The following is an 8,697-nucleotide window of genomic DNA, read 5'->3' on the forward strand; positions in this document are numbered from 1 at the left end:
AGATGCCATTAAGAATCCCAGAGGCAGGAGGATCTCTGTGAGTTAGAGGCCAGCTTGGTCTACAAAGCAAGAGTCCAGCATAGCCAAGGCAACAAAGAGAAACTCTGTCTCAAAAAAACAAAACCAAAATACATAAATATTGACACTGGGCATGGTACTCTGAAAGGCAGAAGCAGTCGGATCTCTTCGAGTTCAAGGCCAGCCTGGTCTAGAGCCTGGGACAGCCAAGGCTGCACAGAGAAACCCTGTCTGGGGGGGGGGGGGGGGGGGAAGAAAAAATTGGCTCCAGGCATCGGTGTTACACGATTTTAATCCTAGCCTTTGGGAGGCAAAGGCAAGCAGATGTCTGAATTCAGGGACCAACCTGGTTTACAGAGTTCCAGAACAGCCAGGACTGTCTTGAAAAACAAGATCTTCTTTCTTTAAAAATTACACTTATAATCTGTGGCTGTAGGAATTGTATTTGTACTGTCCCTTATGAAAAATAAAATACTTTAAAAATTACATTTATTTATTGGGGGTGGGCATGCCCATGCCATGGTACACATGACAGTCCAGGGACAACTCACAAGCCTCTTCTACCATGTGGGAGAGGGGATCAAAGTCAGGTCATCAAGTTTGCCCACAGAACCACCTCAGAATCTGTTGTTTAGCTATTTCCTCCACAATTAAAACCTTCCATCAAAGGGGGCAGTTCATTCAGTCACAGGAAGTTTACAGGATAGTCTAATACGATATTCTAAGAAAAAGTGGAACACTCCATCCAGCAGGGAAGCTCATTAATCTCAAGTAATCAACTCAAAATAGCTTCCGGAAGTCCCTGAAACCAACAAGATTCACTAGACTCCTCCCTCCCTGTGTAGATAAACAGTAGAGATTGCCTGAAAGGCACTCTTAGACAGGCCAATCTGCCTAGAATAGCTGTCTTAGGACCCAGCAGCAAAATTACGGTTATGAAGTAACAGCAAAAATAAATGTATGGTCAGGGGGGTTCCTAGGACCATTGGAAATAAGTGCTTCAGTATTCACGGACCACAGGTTGAGAAATGCTGGCTAAGAAGAATCTCAGACAAGTCACACTGCTTAGAAGCAGACTTGCCAAGTTGCCTGGAAGATGTGCAGAACAACTGAACTACCGGGAAGACATTCTCTAAGTTGTTTAGTTGCCTACAGGCTCTGCAGTCTCCCTCAAGTTTCCAGCTTTTGTTAATTATCACCATACTGGAGTGGGATTTTGAGTCATTTCTGTTCCTGTAAAAAACCCTAATAAAACTCTATTGTTCACCAACTTGGACTGTGGTGGTATCCTTCCTTACTTTGGTCTACAATGTTGCCCCATCTACTGAGTAGACATTTGCTCATGTCTCTCTCCAGGAACAGAGTCACACAACACCATCCCACAGAGTAGTTTCTTAAAATGCATTCTGCTTCTGGTGAAGATGGTAGGAATAATGTCAAAATGATAACAAAGGATTTAGAATATTAAATAAACTCATTCTCACTGCCTTTCTTTGGTCATTGTAATCAAATAAATGACAAGACGCAAATTAATGGGGGTGAGGTTTATTTTGGCAGGAAAGGCATGGTAGTGGGAGGCACTCTCGGCTGTAGCAAGAATGTGAGGCTATTGGCTCATGTCTAAGCAGATCAGGAAGCAGATAGGACAGGAAACAAGGCTGGGCTATAAATACTTAAGCTTGCTCCAGCCCCTGAACCAGCACTTCCTCTAGCTAAGCCCTGCCTTCTAAATGTTCCACAATGTCTCAAAACAGCACACCAGCTGAGGACCAACTATTCAAACATTTGAACTTGTGTGGCACATTTTACATCCAAACCTCAAAACTTGCAAAAGCAGCAGCAAGGGTCTACTGTAAGGAAAATGCTATCAGGTAGCATCTCATACTACTGGGATGGAGGAGGTGGTTCAGTGGGTTAAGTGCTTGCTGTGAAAATATGAGGACCTGGGTTTGGATACTCACAAATACAGCCGAGTCCAACCCAGAATTCCAGGTTAAGGACTTCCAGACCCATTCTGCCTACCTGACTTGACTATCAATCACCCAGGTGCTGCCTGGTACTGTGTGGAGTTTGACAAAGATCTCAAGGACACCCCCAACAGATCCATTTCACTCACCTGCCTGCCTATGAGCCACCCCATGATGTTCCAGTACTGTGTGGAAGAATACCTAGAACTCCAGGTATGGACTTCCAGAGCCAGTCTGCCCCCACGCCTACACCAAGAGACCCTGGGACCACATGACACACTGTGTGCCTGACCCAAGATAAGGACTCAGGTGTAGTTTCCACCCAACCCATTAGAGAAAGTTGTACTATCCTGTGCCCCACACCCACAGGGCACTGCCCACTCAGAATGTGAACCTATGCCCTGCAGAACCCAGCAATCCCTCCAGAGAACTTTATAAACAGACTAACCCCAATCACTCTAACCAAGATCCCTCTGTTAGACCACAATCCATGGTAACAGTAAACAAAGATCCAAACACCCACTCATGGAAGTCAAGAAAAGATCTCCACACCAAGCAGGACTACCAATGACCTAACATCAGCCTAGGTCCCATGTCTAAAACACAAATAAGAAAAACCAAGATAGGATGTCTCCTCCAGAAGCGAGGACTCCCATAACAATGTTCCTGGAGAACTGCAAATTGGCTAACACACAAGGCAATGATTTAACCAGCAGTTATATTTAAGAAACTCGAAGAAGATATGAATAAATGGCTGAGTGAGGACTGAGAAAACATATTGTTATACAAAATAATGAAACAATTCAAGATATGAAAATAAAATTTAAAAAAAGGACAAAATTTATGAAGAAAAGCAAAAATGAAATAAACTTAGGAAGTTTTAAAAAAAGCTCAAAGGTATTCTCAACAGATTGGATTGGGTGAAAAGAGAGTATCAGGTTGTACAGATAAGGCAGAGGAAACAAATCTAATAGTCAACGAAAATAAAAACCCGAGCAGAATATGTAAGAAATCTACAACATTGTAAAAATGCCAAATCTATGGCCAAGCGTGGTGGTGCTCACCTATAATCCTAGCACCTGGAAGGCAGAGGCAGGTAGACCTCTTGAGGCCAGCCTGGTCTGTGGAGTGAGTTCCAGGATAGCCAGGGACACACAGAGAGACCCTGTCTTGAAAAACAAACAAACAAACAAACAAACAAGATCAAATCTATGAATAAGTATAAAAGAAATGCAGGTCAAAGATGTAAAAAAAATCTTCAACAAAACCAGAAGAAAAATTCCCAAATCTAAGGAAAGAGCTGTTTATCAAGGTGCAAGAGGTATACAGAATGCCAAAACCAGAAATGAAACTATGTAGTCAGATAATAAAAACACTGAATGTACAGAAGGGATGTTGGAAGTAACAAGAGAGATCAGGCCACCTACAAAGGCAGATTAATGCCTGACTTCAACGGAAACTTTGAAAGCCAGGGGACCACAGACACTAGCCAAGACTACTATACAAGTAAAACTATCAGTCATAGTCAAAAGAAAAACTTTCTAAGAAATTTATATCCATTAAGCCAGCTGTACTGAAGAGAAAATTAAATATAGCTAATACATAATCCCAGAACAGCTAATCAACACAAGTTTGAGAAAACACTACCACCACAACCAAATAACAGCAATTAGTAAACACCGCTTAACAAGCTGTGACATTAATGGTTTAAATTCTTAAAAAAAAAAAAAAAAAAAAAAAAAAAGGCACCTCCTTAAGGTGAAAGAACAGAAAAGGCATTTCAAGGAAACGTTGTCAAGAAGCAAGCAGGTGCAGTTATTCTAATGTCTGAAAAAATGGACTTAGATTACTATTTGTTCCCCTAAATTCATTAACAAATATTTTGAGAAGTAATGTAATTCCATATATTCTCTCTAAAATAATGCACTGTGTCTTTGTGTCAGGGAACTCAGTAGGTGCCAGTTCAGAATTAGAGGCCTGTTTGGAATCTTGCCTTTAACACTTAGGTTCTTGATGACTGAGGCAAGTTACTCAGCAGAATTCCTTATTGGACAAGGCTAACAATACCTGTTCCACAGAATTAATTTTGAGACACTGTATTAGCAGGATATGCATAGTAGGTGGCATTTACTGAGCTGCTGCTAGGAGGCTGGAGAGAAGACTCGGTTAAGAGTAACTGTCTGTTCTTCCAGAGAACCCAGGTTTGGTTTCCAGCACCCACACAGAGGCTCACAACCATCTGTAACTCCAGTTCCAGGGGATTAGACACCCTCTTCTGACCTTCTTTAGTCTCCACAGGTACCAGGCATGCATAGTAACACACATATAAGCAAAACATCCATATATATATACATACATATATGTATATATATACACACATACATATACATACACACACACACACACACACACACACACACACGTATATACTTGTTTTTCAAGACAGGGTTTCTTTTTGTAGACCATGCTGGCTGCAAACTCAGAGATCCACCTGCTACTTCCCAAGTTCTGGGATTACAGGTGTGTACCACTGCACCTGGTTTAAGAAATACTTTTATAAAACAAGTTACTAGAAAATGGAAATAAAAAAAAAAAAACCAAAACATCACAATATAGCTCTGGATGGTATATTTATAGGTACTAATCTGTTAAATGGTTCCATGCTTCTAGATTCTTATTCTTTCTTAAATGTCTTGGCCAGGAACAAGGGGTCTGGGGACTGGCACTAACAGATCAGGCTTTTGGTTGCATTCTTCCAGAATAACTAAAACTAAAACTGAATCTCACAAAGTCAAAGCAATGGAAGGAAGCATTGCCTTTAGCCAGGGTCCACCTAGTGGTCTCTTCCCAGCCTTAAACACAATGCTGGCACCCAACCACTCACCCTTCAGGGCTCCTTCAGCTTTGAACTCAAGGCTTTTTTTGGAGGGGAAGTGGGGGGTCAGTGCTTTGCTGATAGCCAAAAATTCTATTGCTGAGCTGTATCCTCAGGCTTCAGAACATTTCTTTTCTCTCTTTTTGAGACAAGGTCTATCTAGATCCACCTGCCTCTGCCTCAAGTGCTAGGACTAATCCAATTGAAATCTGCCTAATCTGGGAATTTATTTTTTAAACTTCAACTTCAGCTTAAAGTTAAATAAGCATGGCTTAATCACCATAAAACATATCTTTTTAATGTCTGGAGCCAGATAGATAGGTAAATCAACTTTTTTTTGAGACAGGGTTTCTCTGTGTAGCCCTGGCTGTCCTGGACTCACTTTGTAGCCCAGGCTGGCCTCAAACTCATAAAGATCTGCCTGCCTCTGCCTCCCAGGTGCTGGTGTTAAAGGCGTGTGCCACCACCGCCCATCTGTAAATTTTCAATAGTAAATTTTATGAATTTTTGAGATATGCTTCAAATTTATTTACACGCTAGATTTCAAATAGTTGAGAAGAGTAATGAAAAACACTAAAACTAGCGGACTGGAGAGATGGCTCAGCAGTTAAGAGTTCTGTATAGCTTTGGCTGCTCTGGAATTCACTACGTAGACCAGGCTGGCCTTGAACTCAGAGCTACAACTGCCTCTGTCTTCTGAGTGCTGGGATTATGCCACCACCACCCGGCTCACATTCATTTTTTAAATGTAGCTACTACAAAATTATGTCGCATACCATTTTTACCTGATGGTCATACTTTCATGATCTTACCCAAAACCTAGCTGCCACTCCTGACTCCTCTTTCCCTCCCTCCACATTTACTGAGCAAGACAGATTATGTCTGGTAACAGCTGTGTCATGGATCCATCTGCTTTCGTCTTTACTGCTGTCCACGCTACTCCACTCCCCACAGCTTTCAGTGACTTCATCTCACCAGAGCCGCAGCCTCACTTCTTACCATCCTCTCTTTGCTCCCCTAGACTTCCTCCATACTGACTTTGAGATTCTGTTAGATTTCAAACTGCCTCAACTTCTTCCCACTCAAGGTCTAGCTCAGACAACGCCTCAAGCAATACCATCTCTAACCAAGTGTTTGCTTTTTCACTTGGAGAACTACTTTATCCAGTTACCCTTTCATTTTTTTGAGTGAAATTATGTGGTATCATCTCTCTTCTTTGTTGCTATTTTTCTTTCCTAGCACACAGAACAGTATCATAGAGAATGGGTGTTCCAACAGCTGCTGAATGAATAACAGCATGACCGTTGCTTAGACACGCTCATGGCTTTACATGGTCAAAACAGAAGCTCCACCTTCCCTAGCACATATTGCTCTCCCTTTGCCTCCACTTCCAGTGAACACATCCACATCCCTCAGGTCCCTCTGGCATCTCTCTCAATCATTCTTACATATAGCCAAGCAAATTCTCCAAACCCCCATAAGCAGTTGTCATTTTCTTCATTCTTACTTGTGACTACTTCACCCCAAGTCATCATCGTCTTCCAAATTACTGCTTCTCCATGCCTTGGACTTTCTGCTTAATAGTTATGGGTCAAAAAGATCAATTCATTGATTAAGATGACATTTGAGGCTATCACTAAAACCTCTACAGATACATCTCTGGGAATGCCTGAAATGGTGTCATTTTTTCCAGTCTCCCCAGTGCTTTCCTGTTAAACTTGTTTCCTTTGGTTGGAAGGCCTGCACCAATTTCCTCACTAAAGCGAATGGCTTCTATGGAGCCATTTGATCCCTCCACGAAGGTTAGTGCGTGGGGAACTTCCTCTGAGACCATACCGCGTTCAGCAGCGGGGATAACCACTGATGATATATACTTGTTATACCACAGCACAAGGGCAAGAATTCGGCAGAAATCATTAACTGAATATTTACTCAAAATGTTATGGAAAGTGTGATAATTAAAAAAAAAAATCTGTAATAGCTGGACGTATTGGCACACGCCTTTAATCTGAGAGGCAGAGGTGGATCTCTGTGAGGTTGAGCTCAACCGTCTGTCTACACTGTGTATTCCAGGACAGAACTTCACATAGTAAGATCCTGTCTCAAACAAAAAAACCAGCCAAAATCCAAACCAAACCAAACAACCCAACAACCCCCCCCAATAAATATTAAAACAAAAGAGAAAAAAAAAAAAAAAAACATGGACTATGCTCTCCCATTCTATTTAAGTCACACTACAAACTTTCACTATATTAATAGTGGAGACACGATTACTATCTGAGGCCACACACACAAATCACTGAACAGTTTGGATCTCATTTAAGCCTTTTTGCTCTTATGTTAAATTCCCGGTGGTTTCTTAGGTATTCCCATTCCTAGATACTGGATGACAAACGTTCTACGGGTAGTGAGTGGACTTCTCTGTTAAATATATCAAAGTGGAATTTTTGGGTATTGGTTAAATTTATAAGACCCTTTTCTCACGAATAAACCAGCTCCCAATGAACTCTTGGCACAGCGGCACACGCCTTCAATCCCAGGAAAAAAAAAAAAAAAAAAAAGAGGCAGAGGCAGGCGGATCTCCGTAAGTTCTGGGCCACCCTGGTCTATAAGGTGAGTTCCAGGATAGGCAGGGCTGTTACAGAGAAGCCCTGTCTCGAAAACAAGTAAACCAAAAGCCCGACACTACAGACACCTAGAAAGAGTCTGTTGCAACATTAAAACAAAACCAAAAAGCCCGCAAAGCATCCTCCTCACAACAGGACCAGCTCAGAGCAGGCGAAGAGGAACATCCTCTGTTCCTGCACTGGCTCCTCGAAACCAGCGAGTCCAGGCCGACCTTCCGGGACTTTAAGGTACATCCTAGGTTCCCGGCTGCTTTTCCGCACGCCGGGAGCCTGCCAGGACACCCCGCGAGCAACCTTAAGCCCCGGGCGGGCCGCGACCCCTGCGATTTACGCGCCACGGCGAGGAGACGGGCCGCCCGGCACACGCACCCAGGCCCCACGCATCCCGCCCCGGGGCGCGGGGCGCACCCTCGGCCGCGCACATGGCCTCCGCGGTGCTCACCCCGCTGCCGCGCAGGCGCCGGGCGAGCCGGGACTTGCGGTCGGCCCCGCGGATCATTCCGCCGCCGCCTTTGTGTGGCCGAACGCTAGAAATGGCTTATTTCCCCTCCCTCCGTCCAAAGTCAAACCCAGACCCTCTGGTCCCCCTCGGTCGCCGGAACCCGGCCGGGGGAGAGCGGCGGAAGGCTCGCTCCCGGGGGCGGGACCCGGCGCGGGCTGGCCGGGCCGCCGCGGGCATGCTGGGAGTGCGCCCGCCGTGTCCCTCCGCGCCGACGGGGACTTTTCGGTGGGGATTTTGGGCGCCGACCAGACGCGGCATTTTCGGAAAATAGCGCCCCGTGCAGCGAAGCGCTCCGTGTGTGGCGGGGCCGCGTCAGCCCTGCCGGCTCCGAGGCGCCGCGGTCCCCGCACCTCCTCCCGCCGCTCCCCCGCCGGCGCTCCCGAAGCTTTTCCAGGTCAGTGCGGGTCTGTGTAGGGCCCTGTTACCACCGGATGTGGAAGTTGATCTCTTCGCTGGTAAAAAATAATTCCACTTCCCCCGGAACCCAGATCATCCCCGCGATTTCCTGTTTATTGCATTAAGGCGCCGGGTTTCCGGGGCTCCTGGCCCCGCTCGTTTGGCGGGGGTCGGCGGGGTCGGCCTGGGTGTCCGCGCCGCCGCCGCCGCCGCGCTTTGTCCGCCTGGCGCTTGGCTCCTGGGAGGGGCGGCAGACATGGTGGCGGCCGCCGCCCCCTCCTCGGCCCGGCGCCGCCACCTCCTGCGGGCCCC

General features: G+C 45.4%; 1 protein-coding gene across 3 annotated transcripts in view; it reads left to right on the forward strand.

Annotated features, from left to right (window-relative positions):
• The first annotated feature begins 7,900 nt into the window (after window positions 1-7,900).
• Gabpb1 (GA binding protein transcription factor subunit beta 1) overlaps window positions 7,901-8,697 on the forward strand; it is a 51,673-nt gene continuing 50,876 nt past the window's right edge. For all 3 annotated transcript variants that reach the window (XM_055619503.1, XM_055619427.1, XM_055619578.1), the window contains exon 1: window positions 7,901-8,383. The gene's annotated coding sequence lies outside the window, so the exon portion shown is untranslated. The remainder of the gene's footprint in view (window positions 8,384-8,697) is intronic.

The sequence above is a fragment of the Psammomys obesus genome, unplaced genomic scaffold (assembly GCF_907164565.1).
Source record: "Psammomys obesus unplaced genomic scaffold, mPsaObe1.curated_primary_1811, whole genome shotgun sequence".
In the NCBI taxonomy this organism is placed as follows: Eukaryota; Metazoa; Chordata; class Mammalia; order Rodentia; family Muridae; genus Psammomys; species Psammomys obesus.